Source organism: Myxocyprinus asiaticus, chromosome 11 (genome assembly GCF_019703515.2).
Source record: "Myxocyprinus asiaticus isolate MX2 ecotype Aquarium Trade chromosome 11, UBuf_Myxa_2, whole genome shotgun sequence".
NCBI classification, from domain to species: domain Eukaryota; kingdom Metazoa; phylum Chordata; class Actinopteri; order Cypriniformes; family Catostomidae; genus Myxocyprinus; species Myxocyprinus asiaticus.
In genome coordinates, this window is record NC_059354.1 from 42,456,168 (window position 1) to 42,482,080 (window position 25,913).

At 38.8% G+C, this 25,913-nt stretch overlaps 1 protein-coding gene across 13 annotated transcripts in view; it reads left to right on the forward strand.

The window, feature by feature from the left end:
* Positions 1–229: 229 nt before the first annotated feature.
* LOC127447921 (poly(rC)-binding protein 3) overlaps positions 230–25,913 on the forward strand; it is a 95,867-nt gene continuing 70,183 nt past the window's right edge. For all 13 annotated transcript variants that reach the window (XR_007898434.1, XR_007898435.1, XM_051710131.1 and 10 more), the window contains exon 1: positions 230–488. The gene's annotated coding sequence lies outside the window, so the exon portion shown is untranslated. The remainder of the gene's footprint in view (positions 489–25,913) is intronic.

The window sequence follows — 25,913 nt, forward strand, 5'->3', positions numbered from 1 at the left end:
CCGTTCCTCTGTCCTTCAGAAGAGAAGCTCTGTGCTGCTCTCTGACTAATTATTCCAACTGGATATGAGCAATTGCACTTATTGGCTAGGGCATGGCACTGGCTGCCGGCTCTCCCATTCGTGGCCAGCGATGCAGTTTGCCTGCTCGCGATTGGCTCTCGGGAGGGAGCGGGAGGGGCATCCTCTCCTTCCTCCCTGTGCTGGAGCGTGTGTGAATGTAACGACTCTTCTCTCTCCTATTATTTGAGTGGCTGCAGGTATTGGTGTCTGCCTCTATGCCTCTGTGCCGAAGGGATAAAGAGAGAAAGACAGAGTACTAGTGCTTCATATCCCCCCTCTGGCCTCCCCGTCTCCCTGCTCCTTGTCACTCCATCCTTCCTTCCCTCCCGGACCACCCGTCAGCAGCTGGATCAACCTGCCTGGACCCTCCTCCCACAACCCCTTTGACTATCCTCACTTCACCATCCCGTCTTGTCAACTGTGTGCAGGTAAGGCACCACCTCAATGTGACTTGGCTACTGCAAGTGCTTTGAAGATGTCTTTTTTCCCTCTTTGCATGTAATTTTCTCTCTCTTTCTTACACGCTCACTCTCTCATGCTCTTTCTCACGCAACCTCCCTCTCTCTCTTTAGCTTTCAAGTTTTTTTCCCTCTGGCAGTTCCTCTCAGAGGGAAGCATGCTGAGAGAGAGATGAGGGATTAGAATCTGTGAGGTCACTGTTTTCTAGCCCAAACTCAGTTCACACAAAGTGCTTACTACTTCTTATATCTAAGACTTTATCTGAGCCTCCTCTGAAGCAGTGTAATGCCCACCGGCTACAAATACACTGAAAAACCGATGCTACGTACCACAAACCAAGTGTATATACTCAAGCTTTGCACACTTTCTTAGTGTTGTCTTTGACCCTGCAATGGTTTATTTTCTATTTTGGTATTTTTCAATGTTGTTTGAAGGAAATATTTAGAGATGGTCTTGTGGTTCATCTTAAAAACTGTTTGGTTAACCTTTTCTGAAGTGGTTATATTATGGAATAAGCATTATCTTAATTTGTTACTCAAAAAAGCATATTTCGGTCTCTAAAGTTTTTGCCTAAGTTGACAAATTGTGCCCTATAACTATTGCTCCTATATTTACATTGTCATTATAACCTCACGGGGGCCTTTTACCCCAAATTAGGGGGCCTTTTACACAAGTACTCCCTTGCCACTATTTTCACACAAAATATGTTGCTCCATCAATATTCAATAAAATTGATTTACTTTGTGAATACATTTTCCTTAAGTTGTGCCGTTAGCCCCATGTACCCTAATAATCAATACAAACAAAAACTAAATTTAAACTTTAAAGTAAAAGTAAAAGTAAAAAACAAATATTTTGTGCAATTCCGTTTGTTAGCACTAGAAGCACGGAAATCACACAATTCACCCTAACGTTCATTCTTGCGTTACTACAGCTGTAACAAACCTCATTACTCTAGGAGGCGACAGAGTTACATAAAAAATTCATAATACATAACATTTTTTAATATATTTAATAATACATTTCACTATATTTCATGGGAATAGTTGTTTCTTCTTATTTTGTAATATCAGTTATGTACTTTGGGGGTGTTCTGTGTTATATTTGATGTAGTTTAGTTAATGTTTATTATATTATTTTAATTTCACATGTGTTACCCTAATGGTGTTTAGTGTTTGTGTGAGTGACACTGAGCACTGTCTCTACATGTTTATTGGTCATTGCTCCTAGAAAGGCCTCTATTGATTAACTTCATGTCATCATGTGCCCTTCTGTAAATACTACGGTGATTAACAATACATTATAAAGTGAAAAGCAGATTTTTACCGTTCAGAAGGTAAATATATTAAGTTTATCATTTAGTAATATAAATGACGGTGCTGCACCGTAAAATATACCATAAAAACAACAGTTTTAAACTGTAAAATTTACAGGTTGTTCTGTAAAGTTGTTTACATTTGTACTGTATTTTTTACATAGTTATTCTGGCAACCACAGCTGCCAGTTTTTTTTTTTTTTTTTTTTTTTTGTAAAAACAACAGGATTTTTTTTACAGTGCACATCAGACAAAAAACAAACAAACAAAAAATAAATAAAGATATAAAAATAAAAAAATAAAATGCTTAGGTCTTCACCCAGTCCAGTGCTTTGATGTAAATGAGTGCTGTGCAAGACTGAAGCAGCAGAACCATCAATACTGGCCCGAGGTTTGACAGATCCTGAACTTGTCTTCAACACTTTAGCACTTGGCCAATATTAAAGACATTCCAATCAATTTGATTAACAGTGTTACAGTTTCAGCATTTGTCATTTTTACAGGCACATTATACCTGTATATATTCAGAGCTCTGTGCCCATTCCTTAGGGAGGAGGATGGGTAATTTTATTGAGGAGTTTTTAAATGTGGAGCAAAATTATCTGAAGTTATTACAAGCATTGATTAGGTTATTGAATTCAGAAAAGAACAGGTGTCCTAATTAACACTATTATTCCTTTGATGCCTTGTTGGCCTGTTTCCAACTGTGGGATAAAGAAGTAATTGTTCAAACAATGTCCAGATGTTCAGAGGATTTTTACTTTCTTTATTTAGCCGCTTTTAAAGAACTGATTATTAGTCTGTCACTTTGTCTTTTTTTGTCTAGTAATAGGGCATCTTGTGTCCTGCCAGTGGATTTCATCAAAAGCCGTGAGATGCACCTGCTGAAAAAAAAAAAAAGCTCAAACCAGTCTATGCTGGTTTGCTGATCTTATCTCATTTAAGATGGTCTAGCTGGTCTTCCAGCCTGGCAAAGCTGGTCTTCAGCTGTTTTAGTCAGTCAGCTAGCTGATCATGCAGACTGAGCAGCTGGCATTTGCCTAAAACCCATTTAAAAACTGCATCCTAGACCAGCTAAAACCAGCAAGTTTAAGATGCAGGTTTTAATTTTCAGCAGGGTTTAATGTAAATCTTATTCTAATTGAGTAATTCATTCAGTCTCTTCCTACACTTCCTTCCCCCTCTACTTTCTCTTTCTCCCTTCTGCCTCCCAAGCTTTTTTTATTGTAGACTATCAGAAGTTTTGCATTTGAGAAGGACATTGCACGGCACCATACAATTACTTTTAGCAGTCCCTCGTGTTTACTGTAAAACAACTTGGCGGTTTCATGTTGCTGATTTTATTTTGTTGCTAAATTATTGCTTAAATAGTGGTATTGGGTGCAACTACTGCAGGGAAAACGTCTCTTGAGAAGTGGCATAGTGGGATAGTCATTGACTCACCCTCATGTTGTTCCAAACCCATATGACTTTCTTTCTTCCACAAATATGGATGTTAGGCAGAATGTCACCATTCACTTTCATTGAATCTTTTTCCATATAGTGAAAGTGAATGGTGACTGAGGCTGTCAGTCCCTACTATTCTGTGTTACATCTCCTTTTTATTTCCACAGAGGAAATAAAGACGTACACGTCTGGAATGATATGAGGGGAGGGAATAATGACAGCATTTCATTTTTTGGTGCAATATCTTTTTAATGCTTAAGTTATGAAGAATTGTTACTTTTAGATCTACAGTAGTAGGTTCTTAAATATAATTGTATCACTGAGAGCCTGAGTGTTTTTAAATGTTCCTGTCAAGATTAGCTCTGCATTTTAGCATGCTGATTTCTATTTCTATTTTAGCTGTGCGCTCATGGACTCATTGGAAAGCTGTGTAGAAAATCAGTCTAGCTTATCACATATAGTATGATTACAAATATGGGCAGATTCTTATTCTAGAGTAAATTGGAAATGTCATCGATGAGGACTTATTTCTCTTTAACCACTTTAGATTAGCTTCAGTTGCATATTTATATCACTCAGCTCGAAAACACATGCATGAAGTTTTGGGAAAAGCTATTACTTGCCAGACAAGTTCAATTATATTCTCTCTAACAAGACATTTTTTTTTTCCCGCTGACGCCCATGATCTCGAAGCAGCTGGTCTTTTTGTGCTTTGGCTGTTTTTTTCCCCTCCGGATCTCATGCTGTCCTGGCTTCCGAGTTGCTGGTTCGGCAGAGTTGCAGAATCAAAAGGCCTCTGCCATTCCCTGGGCTTCCTTTCCATTCCCTGTATGCCAGGAAGCTATGGGAGCTTGGATATCACTTCGGACTGAGGTCCAAACAAGACTGTACATTTAGATAATTTTATACCAGATTTGACTTCAATCCTCTCTGCAAGTCGGATATGGAAACAAGCCAACACATCTTTGTCCTCAGCCAAAAGAGGGGTGTCACTTTACTATACTGAAGGGATAGTTAAAACAAAAATGAAAATATCGTCATCGTTTACTCATCATTTACTCCCTCTTGGGTAAATTATCCCTTAAAAGGTTGCCATTACGGATGCTTGCTGCTAAAAAGAGGGTTTGTTTTTCTTTTCCATCCTCCTATCGGCCTGATTGTTACATATGTCTCTGCATTGCCGTATACAGTAGTGCATTAAAAACATCACGCCTGTGTCATAACTTATAAGCGAATGCAAAGTGTTGCCTGGGGCTGAAATTGAATGCTGTACATTTTCAATGTTAAGGCCAGAAAGAATTATGGCCTGTGAAATCTCAGGCCCTTTGTCTCTCTGCAAAGCCACTCTGCAGTGTAATTTAGCTCGCCGATGGGCCGTGAGATCAATCAGGAGCTGAGGGGGGTAGGGTGGCAATGGGTGGAACTGGCCCTGGACCCCCGCTGCCATCATTCTTAATGCTTGGCTGGGTGGTGCTGCTATTTTTATTGTTTCCAGTGTACAATGTAGTGGAACATTATGGAAAAGGTTAGGGAAATATTGCAGGCTTCTCTGAATTCACAGATCACGTAAGCCAAACAGATACGGTTGGCTTATTTAAGTCAGGTCATCATGTTGTTAATTTGTCAATGATCCAATTTAATCACTCCTGGAGTCCAGGCTATATGCTGGACCTGGAAAAGCAGGCACTCAGTTACCTTGTGCTGTTCTTTGTGTTTCCATATGGACATATGGACTCTCAAGTTGTGCTCAAGTCACAAATAAGTTGATTTGAGACTCAACATAAACTTGTAAACAATGAAGCTGTTCAGTTTGCTGTCCACAAACACGGAAGAGAATTCGCCATGGGTTCCCTCTGGATTTTCCTATGTGGTTTTATAATGGGGGTTTTGGATTTATGAATAAAATAAGGACTGTGGTGAACATTACTTGATGAGACGTGGACGTTTTGTTCTACAACATACGTATATTACACACTTTCATATCTCAAATGTGAATTTTGAAGCCGTATTGAATTGCCCACTTTTTTAAAAGGTCACACGGCGGCTTCAAAATTCACGTTTGAGGTATGAAAGTGTGTAATATATGTTGTAGAACAAATGTCCGCATATCATCAAGTAATGTTTACCACAGAACTTATTTTACTCATAATCCAAAACTCCCATTATAAAACCACAAAGGAAAATCCATAGGTAACCCATGGCGAATTAGACTTCCGGATTCGCCAACAAATTGACTTCACAGTTGAACAGCTCTATTGGCTTGGCACTTCACTTGGACTCCAAATAGATGAACAACAAAATAAATGAAACTGATTGATCTTTTCAACAAGGTTTATAAAACGAATCTGTAGTGTATAGAAAACTACTACCAAAAAGATCTAAGACTTGATTCAGACTTGTCTTTGCAAGACTTGAAACTTGACTTAGACTTAAAACTTGACTTAGACATGTTAAAGGTAATGTAAGCGATTTTAGCGTTCTGAAGCTTTCAATTGACTGAGCTGTTGAATTAGCCATGCCCCCTCATTCCAAAACCCTGCCCTCTAAAGATAATTTGGAGACAAAAACCGAGCAAAAAAACAGCATTTTTTGTTCCTGTGGCTGTCAAATTCAACAGTGGCACAATAGTGCCCTCAACTGACAAACATTATGAATCATAGCCTCAGTGATCCGCTTCAAATACAACCACTATGAGAACGAGCAAAATGATTGACAGGAGAAAAGCATCAGTGTCTGCGGTCCACGGACACATTTTTGTTTGCTGTTTACAAAGTCTACAGCTGTCACAGAGACCGGTTAGATATATCAGGACACTTATTTCATTAATATCTTTAAGGGAGTAGGAACATTTTTGCATATTTTCCATGAAAAAAAAAAAAATCACTTACAGCACCTTTAAAAACTGACTTGATACATTTAAATTTTCATTTACATGTATTCATTTAGCAGACACTTTTATCCAAAGCGACTTACAAATGAGGAATACAGCATTAGCGATTCATCCTTAGGCAGTAATAAGAGAAGTAACACAAAGTAGCAAATTGCTCAGAGAAGCACAAGTAGAGAGGAAGTTGAAAGACCTTCTAAAAAAATGAATTGAGAAATATTGCTTATTTTACTTGGACTCAACTTAACTTGGGCTCAAATTTAGAGACTTATTAACAACTAAATTGATTGCTCTTCAACTAGGTGTATAAAACGAACCTGTACTGTATAGAAAACTATTACCAAAAGGAATTTGAGACTTGACTTGGACTCAACTTCAAGACTTGAGTCTTGATTTACCTCAAAGTCTTAAAACTCAATTTAGACACATTACAAATTGACTTGAGACTCAACTTGGACTCTGAATTAGAGATTTATGAAAAACTAAATTGATTGCTCTTCAACAAGGTTTATAAAAATAAACTGTGGTAGTGTATAGAAAACTGTTATCAAAAGGAATCTGAGTCTTGACTTGGACTTGTGACCAAAGACTTGACTTAGACTTTGATCTTTAATTTGGACTCCATCTCAAAAACTTGAGACTTGATTTGGACTTAACTTCAACTACTTGACTTAAGGCCTTTGCACTCTAAAGGTGAATTTTCATCGCATTTCTCACCGCGCTAAATGTTTTAAACAATGGATTCCTAATGAGCCATTTTCACCTGGAGCGAACATTAGCGCCGAATCATATGGCGGCATAGCGACACTTTCTTTTTTACGGTGAGTCAATATTTTTTTCTTCACTGGCCGATGAAATGCCCTGACCAATAAAATATGAGCTTTGGATCACGTGTTAGGAGCTTCTACAGTTACCAAAACCAGCGCAACAGGTGGCACTAAAGCACAGAAACCGGTTTTGACCACCAACACTAAACGCTGAAGGAGCTCTAGGAAGAAGTCCCGAACCAGCAGTGAGGACGCATTTCATTTGCATCAAATGCCTTAAAAACTGAAACATTGTTTTCTCATATGGTTCTCTTTACATGTAAATTATATTGCTGCATCACTGCCTTTTATCCCCTTTAACAAAAAATCTCTGATCTACATGGATTTTCTTCATAATGTATTCCATATTGCTGCATGTTTTGCCTTTGCCTTTGCAATCTAACGTGAGTTCTCTTACATCTCTAATATAACATATATTGCCCATATTTTCCTTTGTATCACCTTTATTAATAAACAACTTTACAGATTTTAAGTGTTTTTCTTCACCAAATATTAATAACAATGCAAGAACATTACAGTAACATATAGTAGGCGGCGGGCAGACCAGCTGAAAGGTGTGTTGAGCCACCTACCGTACCGGTGTAAAATTGCTTGTCAATTAGCGCCACCTTTTGTGTGTGTGTGTGGGGGGGTGGGGAGGGATGAGGGGGGAGATCAGCAGTTACAGAAATACTCAAACCAGCCCATCTAGCACCAACAATAATGGCACGGTCCAAACCACTGAGATCACATTAACATTAACTGAAGCTCCTGACCCGTATCTGTATGATTTTATGCACTGCACTGATGCCACACGATTGGCTGATTAGATAATCGCATGGATGATTATGGTGCCAGATGGGCTAGTTTGAGTATTTCTGTAACTTCTGATCTCCTGGGATTTTCACACACAACAGTCTCTAGAATTTACTCCGAATGGTGCCAAAAACAAAAAACCATCCAGTGAGTAGTTCTGCAGATGGAAATGCCTTGTTAATGAGAGAGGTCAACAGAGAATGGCCAGACTGGTTCGAACAGACAAAGTCTACGGTAACTCAGATAACCGCTTTGTAGAATTGTGGTGAGAAGAATAGCATCTCAGAATGCTATTATGAGATGCGGATTGGCACTGTTTTGGCGGCACGAGGGGGACCTACACAATATTAGGCAGGTGCTTTTAATGTTGTGGCTGATCGGTGTAAACTGTTATTCTATGGACTAGAGCGCTTAAAATATCTATTTTTATGTTCCAAGAAAAAACCCAGCATATGGGATTTGAACAACATAAGGGTGAGTAAATGAGTGAGTAAAAGTAAATTTTCAATTTTTAGGTGAACTACTTCTTTAACTGTTGGCTCATTTTTTGAGCACAAACCTGACAAGACATACTCAACATAAAATGGTCTCTTTTAAAAGTAGGCTCTTAGGTTATAATGTACAAAATTCGGAATTAATTAAAGACATAAATATATTATTTAGCAAATCTTAAATTGATTTTAAATTATTACCTAATAATATTTTCATTAATAATATATGACACTGTCCTTGCCAAAACCTAAAAACTCAATGGAAGCCACAAGTCACAGGTCTTACCATGTTCTAGTTCTGATCTGGGTGATAACGCTCTACTTTTGTTTTTTATATATATAATTTTCTTATACAATGTCAAGAGAATTTTCTAAAAAGCTGCTTCATAAGCCTGCCAGACTACCACATTCATTTAATTCCTTTACAATATACACACATTCACTCTTTGTCTTAAGCAAAAACTTTTTCTCCGTTAAAGGTGCTATATGTAATATTTTTACTGTGCTAAATCATAAAATGACCATAATATGTCATTAGAGAATTAGGAAACATGCTAAGTTGAAATACTGGCTTCTCTGATAACAATGCTACAGCCAGTATATTCTACTTTGAAGTTTCCATTCTGGGCCGGAATTTCTGTTTATGTTTTGGCCTGTGTGATCCTGCCCACTGCCCACTCACCAATAGGATTTCGACACCGCCAGGTTACCAGATTTGAACAAGTTTGCAGGCAAACAACACTGCGTGCTGCAGCCATGGAAGCCAGCAAACGAACTGGATCAGAGCTAACAGATTCCTCCCGACCTAAAAAGCCTCGCCATCTGTCTAAAAACCACCATGACCAGAGGCGTAGTATAACAAGGATACATATTGGAGATGCCTTAGGAAGATGGAGACAGCTTAAAACCCAGAAATCCTTTAAAACGAATGCTGAGCTGGCTAATTTGCATGTCAACATTCTGGCAACCCGCATGAGCATCGAGTCTGGGGCGGGGCTCTCCAATATTTTGAATTTGGACTGCAGTACCCATTTCAAACGCTTGTTGTCAATCTTACATATAGCACCTTTAATATTTTCACATACACAATTATGAATGACATACAAATCACGTACTGTAAATAACAGTTTTTAAATTCAAAACGGCGAATTTCGCCAAATGGTCAATAATTTGCACTCTTGGAAATTAATGTCGGTCGATACAACATTTTAATCATAAAACAGTGGTCAAAAATTGCATGTAAAATACATCTCACATGACACAAACACTCTTAACCTGAACTGCTTGCTGATGCACGGCACTGGGAAAATCCACGAGGCTCCCACTTAGCGTTTTAAACTCCACGCCTTCATCGATTTGATTGGCTATCTCAAATGACATTGACGAGCGTTGTTAGACTAATGAGCGTGGTAAAAATGAAACTTTTTTAAACCATTATGTTATTCCTGCAACAACTTAATGACAATTAAACAGCGGTGCATAATGGACTGCAGCTGAACAGCTACAAGGATATAAATGATTGGGGGGGACAATCTGGCCATATCTGATTATTTGGGAGGTCCCCCTCAAAGTATATTGTGGTTACGGCCCTGTGTGCAAGGGCCATTAGTTGGCGATTCGCCTCTCATGATCGCATCGCCTTCAGCAAATGCTTTTAGACTTGTTCTTGAAAGACTTAAAGCTTGACAAACTCTACACCTGAAATTTTTCTGAAAATATGGTGCCTGTACATTGCAACCCATATACTGTAATATGTCAGGATATGTCTTGAACAGACTTTGAGGCCTGTCTTATAGCTCTGTCTTGGCAGCCTGGCTGGATCTGAGCTTTTCGTTTGATTAAAAGCACACAGGAGTTTGTAACACACGGTAGGTGCGAGTGCAGGCCTGACAGCTTAACCGCTGATTATTCAAGCCTCTTAAGCTAAGCCATGGCACTCCAGTGATGAACGCCTTCTCCACTTCACTTTCTCACTCCCTCCCCCTTTTTACATTGCTTCCTTACTCCCTCTCGCTCTCTCTTCCTCTCTCCCTTTCTCGTTGAGCAGTAGGATCAGTAGCAGAATGATTCATGCAGTGCCGAGGCTTTATTTAGACATAATCCGCGGAGTGTCACTATGGCACGAGGCTTTGGTCAGGTTCTCCTACCATGCTCCTGCCGTCCTCTGTGCCCCACCCCCAACAAGATGGGAGTGTGTCAGCAGGTCACATGGTGTGACGTTGGGAAACCATGAATGATACAGCATTTCCTTAGCGGCCTCGCCCCTGTTATTGTGCAGTCGTTGCTTCCTTGTCGGCATCGCAAAGAGGAGAGTGAAGATGGACGTGCCCCTGCTGAAAAGTCCAGCATGCAGTTCTCATGCTGGTCTATGCTGGTTTCGTGCTGGTCCAGCTGTTTGACCTGTATGATGTGAGAACTTATGCCTTCAGAAGGCTTGAAAAGTCAAAATGTCGTACAAGCCACATGGACAACTTTTACCTTTGTGCCCTTTTAAGCTTTAAAGTGAGTCACTATATAAACTGCCTTTGTAGTGAAAAGACAGGCCAGGATATTCTTTACAATTCTGAATTTTGTGATCATAACATGATCTTATTCTTATTTTTGGGTTCATTATTCCTTAAAGCAAGTCAAAAAGCCTTGTTGGAACACCAGCATCCCTGATAACCACCTATGCTCTTTTTGGTTTTTTTTTTTTTTTTTTTTTTTTTCTGGCAGGGCCCATGCAAAGTTTTCTGACAAAACCTAGAGCCTCTTGAGCTTTTAGTAAGAGCTCTGTCTCATGTTCAGGGTCTGCTGATGCCCAGCCACTTGCTCACTGGCAAGGTCTTCTGTCTGGGTGTTCTGACCGCAGCGATGGCCAGATTGAACCCAGCAGGGCGGCGTGTGAGGGGAAAGGTGTGACCAGCTGCTTGAAAAGTCTGTTTTAGCACCTGAAATGGACTCCCGAGTGACACTTTTCTCTGGCGCTTGTGATCTTAAACACAGGCGTGTTTTGACTGCATGTTCACCTTGGGTATATTTTGTCATACGTATGGTGTAGCGCTTGGCTTGCCCTCTCTATAACAAATATGCTTGCCTGACACACTTTCCTGAGCCGTTTGCATTTGCTTTTACAAAGCATCCGCACAGCTAAGTCAGCAGTAACAGTGCTGTGTGCTGGGGATGCACAGATTGAGGAAAGAGGCACACGGTTCTCTAAGCTCTAAATTAAGCAACATTGTGATTATTGCAGTGATTTTAATGTACTTTTGATTTGGTCATTAGGCTAAGTTTCCAAAAGGCTGTATAATTAGTTTTGCAATGCTTCCTTTTCTCACAATTTGAGCATACAGTCTCTTCATGTGTTCAGACCCTCGCCAGTGGACTGCGTCACTTCCCAATTATTATCAATTTGTTGATTCAGCAATATTGTAATTGAGGAATTTGTTAATCGAGTAATCAAATTAAATACAGTAATCATGACAGCCCTAATTTTTTAAATTAAAAATACAGGTATCTGTAGGTAATTTTTGTGGTTTATTCCTTTTATCACTTTTGATATATTGGTTCATAATTTGTTTTTGCATATTCATTTTCAGTTGTGTTCATTTAGTGAAAAACAGTGTGGAAAACATGCATTGATTATTTTTAACTAAATTTGTACTGTACTTTACTTGATGCACTGCACATTTTTGGAGAAAAAAATATATGTGTATATATACCTACACAGGACTACATAAAGTGCACATGTGCAAACAGCGCAAGACAGTACAATAATTACTAAAATAGGACAATAGATACAGTAAAGGACAGTGCTGCACCAACCAGTACACAGTTCTGGTGTGGAATAAAGTGCAAAAAGATATTACAATATAATATAATGGGCTACAGTGGGTGTGAGTGCGACAGGACGGAAGTCGTTGAGGCAGGACACTGAAGACTTCTTCGGCACGGGGACGATTGTGGTGGTCTTGAAGCGCGTTGGAATGACGGCGCTGCTCAGGGAGATGTTGAAGATGTCAGTGAGAACATCTGCCAGCTGGTCTGCACATCCTCTGAGCACTCTGCCATGAATGTTGTCTGGTCCAGCAACCTTCCGTGGGTCGACTCTGCAAATAGATTTCCATACATCAGCTGTGGTAAGACACAGCACCTGGTCATTGGGAGGAGGGGTGGTCTTCCTCGTCATTCTGCACCTCAAACCGAGCGTAGAAGTTGTTCAGCGCATCTGGAAGGGAGGCATCACTGTCACAATCAGGTGATGTTATCCTTTAATTGGTGATGGCCTGAATGTACTGCCACATGTATTATGTGTCGCCGCTGTCCTGGAAGTGGCTGTGGATTCTCTGGGCGTGTGCGCACTTTGCCTCTGATGGCCTGGGACAGTTTGGCCCTCGCTGTTCTTAGTGCCACCTTGTCACCTGCTCTGAAGGCGAAGTCTTGGGTACTCAGCAGTGCACGTGCCTCTGCAGTCATCCACGGCTTCTGGTTGGAGTGTGTAGTGATGGTCTTGGAGACAGTGACGTCATCGATGCACTTGCTGATGTAGCTGGTCACTGATGCAGAGTACTCCTCCAAGTTGATGTAGTCGCCATCGGTTGCAGCCTCCCTGAACATGTGCCAGTTAGTGTGCTCAAAACATTCCTGAAGAGCAGAGATGACTCCTGCTGGCCAGGTTTTCACCTGCTTCAGAACCGGTTTAGAGCGTCTGATGAGCAGTCTGTATGCTGGGATTAGCATAACAGAGAAGTGGCCTGAGTAGCCTAGGTGGGGGATGTCTGTGTAAACAAGATCCAGTGAGCTCACCCCTCTCATTGCAAAGTCCACATGTTGGTGGAATTTAGGGAGCACTGATTTGAGATTTGCATGGTTGAAATCTCCGGTATCAGTAAACAGTCCATCAGAGTGTGCGTTCTGCAGTTCGCTAATTGCCCCATACAGTTCACAAAGCACCACCTTAGCATTAGCGCTGGGGGGAATGTACACTCCGACTATAAGGACAGTGGTTAATTCCCATGGTAAATAGAATGGTCTGCATCTAACAGTCACAAACTCCATCAGCGATGAGCAGTAACTAGACTAGCACTGAGTTCTTGCACTATTCCTTGTTGATGTAAACACACAAGCCACCACTGCGAGCCTCACTGTACAGAGCTGCATTTCTGTCGGCACAAAACAAAGCGAGCCGTCTAGCTGAATGGCGGCATCCGGAACTCTGTCGCTGAGCCACGTCTCCGTGAAAACAAAGACGCAGCAGTCTCTAAACTCATGCCGAGTAGTCCGCTGGAGTCGGATGCAGTCCAATTTATTGTCCAGGGAGCAGGTATTGGAGAGAGTTCCTATTGTGTTCAAAACACTGCTTGATGGAGCATAAATCCGAACTAAGGGATCTCAAGACATGTTCTTCTAAGTATGAAACTACGTTTTACTTGACACAGCGGTCTAAAAATGGTATGTTTATGATGCAACGCAACCAAAGTGAGATGCTCCAAAAGCATCCATCTGACGCAGATGTACTTTGACGGGTCCTTAGACAACCCTTATAATTAATCTCTGACTGATTGATAAATTCACTTGCAAAATCGATTGCTGTGAACTGTATGCCAATGATTGGCTTATGCTCAATAATATGCAAATATTATATATATATATATATATATATATATATATATATATATATATATATATATATATATAGCAATTAATCGCATACACGTATATATAAATATTTGATAAGAAAGCCCCTCAAATAACAATAATTTCATATATGATGAAAATACTTATAAATAATTATATTTAAATATTTACAAATTATATATATATATATATATATATATAGGTTACAAAGTACTAACAGGTTACTTATTAGGATAGTATTTTTTTGTGAATAAAGCCTTTGTCAATATGCCCTTACACATTGCTTTATCATCAAGTTCAGCTCCAGAGCTAATACTGATTTTTTATGCTACTCTGCACGTAATTATAATATCTCAGATTTTTCATTTAAAGCAAGAGGAAGACTGAAGAAGTACGTTTTCTTGGAATAGGGCCATATGATACAATTCTCTCATTATGCCCTCAGATTATCTGCAATGCATGCATTTCCTGTTATCACTAATGAAAACATTTACCTGAACTAGATGAGCAGGATTTCATCCATGGTAAAGATATTAAACTCAACGTGTGGGCAATACTAAAGTCATTTAAGAGTAATGTAATTAACAGGATCTATTTGATTTTTTGACATTTTCAACAGCACATCACAAATTGAGACTCAATCTTCTTCCTGCAGGAAAATCTGAGCTGCAGATTAGTTAGCGTGCTGTGATTTCTCCCACGGGGTTGGGGGATTTGATCTATCAGCTAATTCCCCTCTATCTTAACTCAAGGAGATGCACTGTCTATGACATCACAACACTATCCCGCACTTGCACTAAAACCTCAACAGCGTAGGTACAGCGCAAGATATCGCTATCTGGAGAAGGATGGTGCAGAGCCACGGAGATATTCAAATCTGCAACGTCCCTTTGAATTTCTGGAGGAGCCTTTTTGCGAGATTAAGACTTTAAAGCCTTAAAAGGAGAACCTCTCCAAGCATAAAGGTGTGAAGTGTCAAGCGTTTCTGCATGTCTCCATTCCTTTCTTATTTGAAAAGCTAATTTACAGTCTTTCACATTACTCTGTGTTAACCTCACATTTGAATAGGTATCGCAAGCTCATATATGCAGACTTTACGTATACTGCAGATACGTACAGGCTTGAGTAAGTAATATTTTTATTTTCTCCTAATGTACTTGATATAATTTATCATCCACTAGTTTAAAGTCAACAATGAATCCTGTACCTAAACATCTTGCTTCCATCATGTGGTGTATTTCCAAGTGCAACAAGGTATTAAGTGAGAACAAATTATTGGAATTGATTAGATCATGAAAAGTGGGCGTAACATACCAAAATGGACCTAGGTTGTTGGAAGGGAGGGATTGAAGGTGGATTTGTGCTGTCTGTTGAAAAGGTTTTTTAATTAATTATTATTATTAATTTTTTTATTGTTTGCAGGTGGAGCATTTTATGACGTTTTGATGAAAAATGATGCAGATATATATTTTTTCCTTTGCAATAAGGTGCACAGATCAGTTGATACGAGAAATGTACATGAAGGAATATATATACATATATACACACATACCGATCAGCCACAACATTAAAACCACCTGCCTAATATTGTGTAGATTCCCCTTGTGCCACCAAAACAGCGCCAACCTGCATCTCAGAATAGCATTCTGAGATTATATTCTTCTCACCACAATTGTACAGAGCGGTTATCTGAATTACCGTAGACTTTGTCAGTTCAAACCAGTCTGGCCATTCTCTGCTGACCTCTCTCATCAACAAGGCGTTTCCATCCGCATAACTGCCGCTCACTGGATGTTTTTTGTTTTTGGCACCATTTGGAGTAAATTCTAGAGACTGTTGTGTGTGAAAATCCCAGGAGATCAGCAGTTACAGAAATACTCAAACCAGCCCGTCTGGCACCAACAATCACCCATGCGATTATCTAATCAGCCAATCGTGTGGCAGCAGTGCAGTGCATAAAATCATGCAGAAACGGGTCAGGAGCTTCAGTTAATGTTCACATCAACCATCAGAATGGGGGGGAAAAAAAGGAAAGAAAAGAATGATTTTTATTTATTTTTTTTTTAAATAGGAAGTGCTTTTGTTTATAGTTAGAGACTTCCTTGATCCCTTGTGTTTTACAGCAGTAGATATGATCATTTAGTTGTTCTGTGCTGTACTTGGCTTCAGTACTTACAGTAGCTCTGCCCTTTCACAAACTATGCAAGGGACTTCAGAAGAACCCCACTCTTACGGTATGAACATGGACACACAGTGAAGGGGACTATGGGACACTTGTCTCCTCCAGGTATGTATGTCCAGGTGGAATAGGGGCTTCTTAGGGATTTTCTAAGGCTCAGCACAAATTGTAATACACAATACACAAAAGGCGCTCTGCACAAGAAGGGTCAAATAAAGGATATCATAGAAATGCCATTAGCTCTCAATTAATGCCAAGGGCATATAAACTATAATGACTCGTCTGGGTAATACGCATGTGTTCTGATAGGCTGATACAGCTTTTGAAAATTGGTGCACAAGCCTTTTGTCTTATTTGCATACAAAGCAGAGCACATTGAGAGGGGTGAGGAAGGACTCGGTTTGTGTGGCCCTTAAGTTGTACTTTAACTGTTTATCTTAAAGCTGCACTACATAACTTTGTGCTCTCTTTTGACATCTGTGGTTGAAATTTAAAATCGCAAGCAATTTGCGGAAGAACACTTTACGTCCGTCGTGTTTCGACACTGCTCTTCTGGCAGATTAATCTCATGATTTGAGCTTATTGCTTGTGTGTGATCATGACTGGAAGATATTCAGAGCCAGAGTCACGATGTGCTATTTTCATGTTGCTATTATTATGGTGAAGATAAATAATACTCTCATTTACATATTTTGAATGAATGAATTTTACATATATAGCGCTTTTCTGACAGTACACTCAAAGAGCTTTTAAATGGATAACAAACCACCACCAGTTACCAGCATATTTTAATATGATTATTCAAGTGTTTTATCTACTATTAATGTTTGTATTGTACTACATTTATCAATTTAAGAGGTGAAACTCGTGATATGGCTGAAACGAGTTCAGTGGAAGACTTGACGAAAAAGGCGCATCATGAAGATTATTAAGTAATTTTATTAAAGCATACTGTTGACGAAAATATGACGATAAAAATTATACCGCAAGATATTAACAGTGCAAGATATAAACAGAAGAAGAAACTTCTTGAGAATTTGTATATAGGTTAGAAGATATTAGGTATGGATTCAACTAATCCATGAATCCAGTAGGCTATGTAAGGGATTTCTCCGCTTGAGCTGCGTGAGTTGAATGCGCTATCATCGGCAAAATGAACCGCTTTAAAATGGGGTAAATACCTCATTCAAATGCATCTTATCTAATCCACTTTATTCCTACACCCCATGATGCTTTGCGCGAAATGTGGGAGATACTTCTGCTAAGAAGTAAAAACATTTGTTGTTGCATCGTCCGTTCATAAATTTTTTTAGTTGCGGTGTTGATCATTCATTCATACTTCTAGATGTGTGAGCACAGCCTGACGGAGTTTAATAAGGACAACATATGGATAGCCGTTCCATCTTTAATAGAGGTTTGGGAGGACGATTTAAAGAAGTGGCCTCAGGATGTATGTAGAGCTATGAATCGCACATGCTATCCCTGAGCTCTGTAAGGATATCGTAATGTGTTCTAGCTGAAATGACTTGAGCAAAATACTCACTAAGACCTCGTTTATAACTGGTATTTGTTTTGTTCAATGATTCAAAATAAAATGACTCAATTTTTGACTCACATCTCAACATGTCTCTGTTTATTGACTGATCGCACATTACATGTTGGTCTTGTATGTCTTTTTCTCAAACCATTTGTAACATTTGCGGTAAAACAGTGCTATCTACTGGATTCTTGAAGAATAACAGGTATTGTAATTAATGCACATTGTCACAGTATTAAAGAGGCCCTATTATGCTTTTTTGGGATTTTACCTTTCTTTTAGTTTGTGATATAACTTTTTGTGCAATGGTCTGCAAAGTTACAAAGCACAAAGTCCACGCCGAAGGGAGTTACACCCTCCCACAGAAAACACTGCTCCTGAACTGCCTGAAACGTCTGGTTTGCAGTCTAGCCATTACTTCCTTGACTTAGCTATTTCACTATGTTACACATTTGCATAATGCCCGCCTACGCTGAAACTCGGTTATTACATTTCCGACACATGCTCTAAGCGGTTAACCAATCACAACAAGCTGGGCCTTTCGGAAAGTGGGGCTTTAAAGAGACAGGAGCTAAAACAGTGCGTTTCAGACAGAGGGTGAAAAGAGGTGCTGCAGCAGTGTACAGTATGAGAAAAATCATGTGTTTTTTGAACATTAAAGCATGTAAACCTATTCTAGTAGACCTCCAAAATAAAAATTATGAACCTGTAAATGAGCATAATATGGGCTCTTTAAGACGTATGTCGGGTGATGCGATCACGTGTTCAGGCGAGACACATTGCTGCTAGTTGAACAAATGCATCTCCAGTGAGCGCTTGTGATTGTTTTTTGAGGGGAGGGTCTCATGATGGCAAATATCATCACTACATCATAAATTAATAAACCAGAAAAATGTCACAAAAGACAAAGAAGCATGGGAAAACGGTGTACCAGGTACAGCTCAAATTTAATCTACTGTAAGTGCACATGAAGACACTGAAGAACATCCGTAAAGTTCTCGTACAAGTATATGTAAGCTGTTTTTTTTACATTTTCAGATCGGACAGTTATTTCCTGTTAAAGCCATGTGTCACCAGAGTCATGAACAGTTTAAACTCTTGATTTAGCACAGCAGTTGATTGACAGATAAGGAGTGGCACTTCGCTGCATCCCAGACTATGTTTACAGCGTTTCAAATGCGTTTTTGGCTACCTCCATATGTGGTTTTTTGTGATTTGATCACAAAAGGTTTTGCACCCCATTTACACCTGTATATAGTGCTGATCACTTGTCATCGGATCAACTGAATCACATCCTAATACCAGCTAAATGACTGCTGCCTACATTAGCGAATGCTACAGAACAGCTTCCGGCGGAAGTTCATCACATATCTGTTTCCCCAGTAAGACCCCCAGGAATAAGGTGGATGCACAAGATTCATCAATATGTCCACAACATTTATGGTACAACTTACATCTACACAGTGAAGTGACGCACATGTCAGAATATGCGTTGCGTAACCTGCATTGTGAATATGCGGTTTCCATAAGAGACACGCAATGTATTCTTTCACTGAAAATGAATACGTTTCTAAAGCATAAATAATTCAGAATACAGGCTAACTTCTAAAAAGTAGCTAATACTTCCGTCAATACATTATTATTTCAGGAGCTCAAGTTTTTCTCAACAAGGACAGTATTATACTGTATGTTTGATACGTGTTTACATTAGAAAATGTTTATAAGTTTTTTTTTTCTAAATGTTTGAAAATTTGATATAAGTTTGGTCTGTTACAGTTTGACACTTTTTTGTCCACTTTGCACATCATCATGTAAAAGATATTATTTTCGTTGACTAAAATTATATAATTTTTTTCAGAGTAAAACTGACTCAAATGAATGAATATGACATGTTGAAATTTTGAGGACAATTTTGTCAAAAGACAAACTGACTAAAATGAAAAACTCTGAAACAATGAACACTGGTACAGCTTCAGTTGATAAAGCAAGAGAAACTTTAATAACACTGTAAACTCTAACAAGGATGCAGTAATGATGGGGATAAATTCTACTTTATTAAACATGAAAATAATATGCTTAAATATGCAATATAACAAAGACAAGAAGTCAATTTCAGAAGTCGTGCATTTAGTAAACATGCACAGTAAACACACAGGTAATGTTCGATTCATAAAAGCATTGCAACCCTAACAGATAACATACTGTATCCAAGCATTATAGCATGTAAACAACTTCACCAAATGGATAACAGATAAACATCCATCCAGAGTGGATGGATGGACTGGATGGAATCACTAACATTCTGGCAGAATGTTAGGGATTCACGGCCTCAGTTACATTCACTTTCATTGTATGGAACAAAAGATGCAATGAAAGTGAATGTTGACTGAGGCTGTCAGTATTCTGCCTAACATCTCCTTTTGTATTACACAAAAGAAAGTCAAATGGGTTTGGAACAAAATGGGGGTAAATGATCCCTTTAAAGTCTACAATGTAATTTTTTTACTTGTTAAGATTCATGCCTAAAACATTCTTTTTTTGCCTTTGAGATTTTGAAATTTGTTGAGACAATGTCCCATTATTCCATGTTTTTCATTGTTTTGCTGGACAAATTGACTGCTAAAAGAACAAGCCCTGTCAAAATATGCTGGTATGTATAAACATGTTTGCATCAAATATTTAATCATTTATAATATCGATAATGTCGTTTTTCAACAAGTAATTAGGTTGCTCTAGATTACTGGCATACACCTCATTGTCTAATACCCTAACTCAAACTGATGCTTGTTATTCAAAGGAAATGGTTGTTTAAGAAACTGATCTGATTTTGAAAGTATGGAGCTAATGTGTTTTCAGCTGGCATATACAAAGATTTAAACACAATTACCAGCTGATACATTTATTTATTCATTTATAAAACAAATTTATACATTTGGTGTTGCTACTATGTTTTGCTACTGTAATTTCAGTAATTACTGACAAGCCAAAAAATGCATTGTATAAAGTGCATTCTGTATGTGTCAATGACATGATGCTCAAGTTATTAAAAAATGCATAACACATGCAATTCATTAACAGAGAAAGACTTGAATACACATCTTCTATAATTTTGAAGAATGACTGAATCAAAAATCATGTCGATGTCTTTTTTTTTTTTTTTTTTTTGGGCTTTATGTAAAAAGATGTTTTGGTCGTGTAACTGTCCAGAGATTGAAAAAATAAATAAATAATAATATTAATAACTATTAATAGTTTAATAGTAAATGGCATAATTTATATTATTATTATTAAACATAAAATAAAATAACAGTTTTGTTTTAAACTAGTATAAAATGTTTGAAAAACTTTTGTCCACTGATTCAAACAGTGTATTGAAGTATATAGAAAATACTTAAAATTAATGTAAACATTTTTTATTTGATAGGGTATTTTTATGGTTATACACCACTTAACATTTCATGATTTTTTTGTTGTTTTGAAAATAGGATAAATATTTTTTAAATGTATGAATGCACATGAATAAAAAGATTGCATTTCTTAGAAATTGACACCTGAGTTTTAAACTAGAATTTTCAAACATTTTCCACTTAATTATCTCTGACATACTTATCTTTCATTGACCCAATTACAAAAAAGAGTTCTTTCTATACCAAATAAAATTAATTGATTGCTTGATCTCTACAACTGGCTAACAATATGCCTTTGTTTTTAATTGCTGAACACAAAAGGCCACAAGTGTATAAATGCTAAAAGCCAGAGCTGTTTCTAGCTATAAGCGGTATAAATTGCTGCTAAAGGCCCCTGTGTCAGTAGGAGGCCACCGTGTCAAAGCAGGATACATTTTATATATAAACTCAGCAAAAAAAGAAACGTCCCTTTTTCAGGACACTGTATTTTAAAGATAATTTTGTAAAAATCCAAATAAATTTACAGATCTTTATTGTAAAGGGTTTAAACAAGGTTTTCCATGCTTGTTCGATGAACCATAAACAATTAATGAACATGCACCTGAGGAACAGTCGTTAAGACACTAACAGCTTACAGACGGTAGGCAATTAAGGTCACAGTTATAAAAACTGAGGACACTAAAGAGACCTTTCTATTGACTCTGAAAAACACCAAAAGAAAGATGTCCAGGGTCCCTGCTCATCTGCATGAATGTGCCTTAGGCATGCTGCATGGAGGCATGAGGACTGCAGATGTGGCCAGGGCAATAAATTGCAATGTCTGTAATGCGAGATGCCTAAGACAGCGCTACAGGGAGACAGGAAGGACAGCTCATCGTCCTCGCAGTGGCAGATCATGTGTAACAACACCTGCACAGGATCGGTTCATCCGAATATCACACCTGCGGGACAAGTACAGGATGGCAACAACAACTGCCCGAGTTACACCAGGAATGCACAATCCCTCCATCAGTGCTCAGACTGTCCGCAATAAGCTGAGAGAAGCTCGACTGAGGGCTTGTAGGCCTGTTGTAAGGCAGGTCCTTACCAGACATCACCGGCAACAACGTCGCCTATGGGCACAAACCCACCTTCACTGGACCAGACAGGACTGGCAAAAAGTGCTCTTCACTGACAAGATGTGGTTTTGTCTCACCAGGGGTGATGGTCGGATTCGTGTTTATCGTCGAAGGAATGAGCGTTACACCGAGGCCTGTACTCTGGAGCAGGATCGATTTGGAGGTGGAGGGTCCGTCATGGTCTGGGGCGGTGTGTCACAGCATCATCGGACTGAGCTTGTTGTCATTGCAGGTAATCTCTACGCTGTGTGTTACAGGGAAGACATCCTCCTCCCTTATGTGGTACCCTTCCTGCAGGCTCATCCTGACATGACCCTCCAGCATGACAATGCCACCAGCCTTACTGCTAGTTCTGTGCGTGATTTCCTGCAAGACAGGAATGTCAGAGTTCTGCCATGGCCAGCGAAGAGCCCGGATCTCAATCCCATTGAAATGTCCGGGAACTTGGTGGAATAGTGGGGTAACATCTCACAGCAAGAACTGGCAAATCTGGTGCAGTCCATGAGGAGGAGATGCACTGCAGTACTTAATGCAGCTGGTGGCCACACCAGATACTGACTGTTACTTTTGATTTTGACCACCCCTTTGTTCAGGGACACATTATTCCATTTCTGTTAGTCACATGTCTGTGAAACTTGTTCAGTTTATGTCTTAAGGCAGGTGCACACTGTACGATTTTGGCCACGATCCTGCGGTCTCAGACAAATTTCTGTCATCGCAGGGCAAAATTGGCAATCTTACAACGTTCAGTGTGATATGTTCACAGATGGCCGATTAATAGCCTTTGCGATGATCTTCAGCCTCCGACGAAGTACTGGCCCCCCCCTAATGTAATGTGTCCCCCCCTTTGTTCAGGCCCCCCCTAATGTAATGTGTCCCCCACTTTGTTCAGGGACACATTATTCCATTTCTGTTAGTCACATGTCTGTGAAACTTGTTCAGTTTATGTCTTAGTTGTTGAATCTTTTTGTTCATACAAATATTTACACGTTAAATTTGCTGAAAATAAAAGCAGTTGAAAGTGAGAGGACGTTTCTTTTTTTGCTGAGTTTACTAAAAGCTATGAGTAAAGCCAAAAGTATATGCCGCAAACACAGGAAACGTGATGCAAATTTTGTCATCAGCAGAGTGCTCGAGCACTGAGCGCATGCAGCCATATTTTTCTAACTGCACATATTCTGAACGTGCAGAATGAGCATGTGCCTGGAATTATTTGCACTAATTAGTGGGTCCACAAGTTGGCAACACTCAAAGTTGAGCCGTTGCTGTCACGAACTTCCTCCAAGTACGATTTTGCTTAGGGCCCCCATATGCTCAAAAACGGCCCTGCTAAAAGCTGTTAAATGAATGTGTCTTAGAGTCTCTTGTTCAATAAATCTGGCAAATTATATAATATTTCTAAACAGAAAGTCATTTTTTATTTGTTAAATTGTTAACACTGATGTTGCATTCTAGATTTAAGACTCAAGACATGATTATGCAAATTATGTTATATTCTGGTAAATGGTAATTTATTTTGAACAGGGTTTTATTGCAAAAAAAATGAAAAGAGGTGGCAAAGTCAAACAGGCTTGTGTTGGTGAAATGCTTTTAAAGGGTCCATGCTAAGTTCCTCTGACTGGTATTTTTGTAAGTGACAGTGCCTCACAGCCCTGTCAGACTGTTTTTGCACATAAGCAGTTCTCCTAACATTATGCTTACTGCTTCTTTACTTGTTTTGTTCCTGTGTAATCCCTCTGCACTTGGTCGGCTCCATTCGCTGTGCATGAGCTGCTGAAACTGCAGCTAGCTTTTTAAATTCTCCTCAACTTTTCAAACCGACTTTTAAAGCATCTTGTCATGAGAAACCAAGGAACCAAACTCTCTCATGCATTCACAAACGCATCATTTTCATTGGTCAAAAGCTTTTACCAGTGTTTTCTTTCTTTTTTGCAACAGTTGTAATATTTCTGGGAGAATTTACACTTGATGGATAGGTAATAGCATCTGATCATATTTTGCTGTCTACAAGTCTTCTTATTTGTTCATTCTTATTTTCTTGTTCACTTCATTTAAGTCTAGTTTACATGTTGTCCCAGGCCATGAGACATGACCCAAAAAGGTTCTTCATTGTATAGCCCAGCGGTTTTCAAGTGGTGGGTCGCATGTCACACTGAATTCAGCGACAATCACGAATTTAAAAAGTCAAAAGTTCTTCAGCTGAAATCCGTCTGTGCTTACCGAAATTCAAACTATTGTCACGGGGTGAAATGTACACAGAGTGGCAACAAAAACTAGTTGCTTTTAGTTGTAAATAATGTAATGTAGTCAAAAAGAATGCATTTTATTAACCAAAAGCCCTTACCCACACCCTAATCCTAAACCTAACCTACAGTGGAGTAAAAATTTAATCTTAGAGGGAAAATTCGACCTCCGAATCAGACTCATTGATTTTGTGAATCTGATTACTTCCTGGTTTCCAAGGGACCAGAACCTGTATCTTTGAGGCTGCTCTCGCAACATGCTATCAGTTGCGCAAAAGAAAAAAGGTACAACAATTTGAATTGATGCAAAATGTCTAATGGGAACTGCCGCTTGTCAGTAAATCAACAGAATAGGGTCGATGTCAGGGTACTGGAACATTCGTTAGCAACATTTCGACTTCCCGTGAGATCATGTTGTGCATGTCTGTTCTGATAGGATTATCGTCAGCAGGAAAAAAACAACTTTAACCATATAATTATGCATAAATAGGATAAAAAATTGAACAGGGAGGAGAAAACACATCCTATATTATTTGTTGAGGTTAAAGGCCTATCAATCACTACAATATTTGGAAACATGATGGAAGCTATAGTCAAATTAGGCAAATACCAACATGGGCAAGCTGTGTGACGCCCTCGTGCTCGAAACCATGAACAAAACTATGCAGTGTTAAAGAAAATATGACCCAGATGATACGACCACTTGATGTCGAATGTAAAATCTAGGTCCTGAAGCAAAACCAGTTGGGCAGCAGTGGGTAAAGTTTTGTCCTGGTCCCTGTGAATTTAACCAACAGCCATGGTTGAAATTAATGGAGACATTTGATTGATTAGACCTGCATTTCAGAGAGATTCCTTTGCAAATCAATGACTGCCTCCATGTAAGCATTAATGAAATTGCACACCGGCAGAACTGAGCTGATTTTTTTCCATGACAGAGTTAAGAGTCTGCACTTTCTGTAAAAGCACCGTGGAGATCTTTCTCCATTTAACGTCTCCATCAAAATGTCATTCGATTCTAAAATTTTACAGCCAGTGAAGTGTCTCCATTTTTATTCATTTATATATTTATTAGTAAATTAAAGCAATGAAATGCTTAAACACATTTCAATAGCACTTTTTTGTGCTACACTAGCTTTATTGCCCTCCGAGTGCCCACAAAGATTTCCTCATTTGATTAATGCATTAGGTGCTTTTACAGTATTTAGCAAAGCATGGACTCTCTTAATTTATAAGCCCCCGGCTAAATAAAAAAGGAAAAATATCCGCTTCCATCTCAGGCATGATATGATGTTTTTGAAGCACAATGTTGAGAGGGCTGTAATTCATTATTAATGCTTACAATATAAATAGTTTAGATTTTATTAATATTTAATTTATGATTGAAAAAAACATTTGAGTGACTGCTACAGGACTGGAAATGTAAATATATTGGAAATATCGCCGATAGGAAAAACAAAATACAAAGTACATGTGTTTGTCTTTGATGTAATTTCACAGCATTCGCAGCTTCACTCATTGAATCTGAGTGTT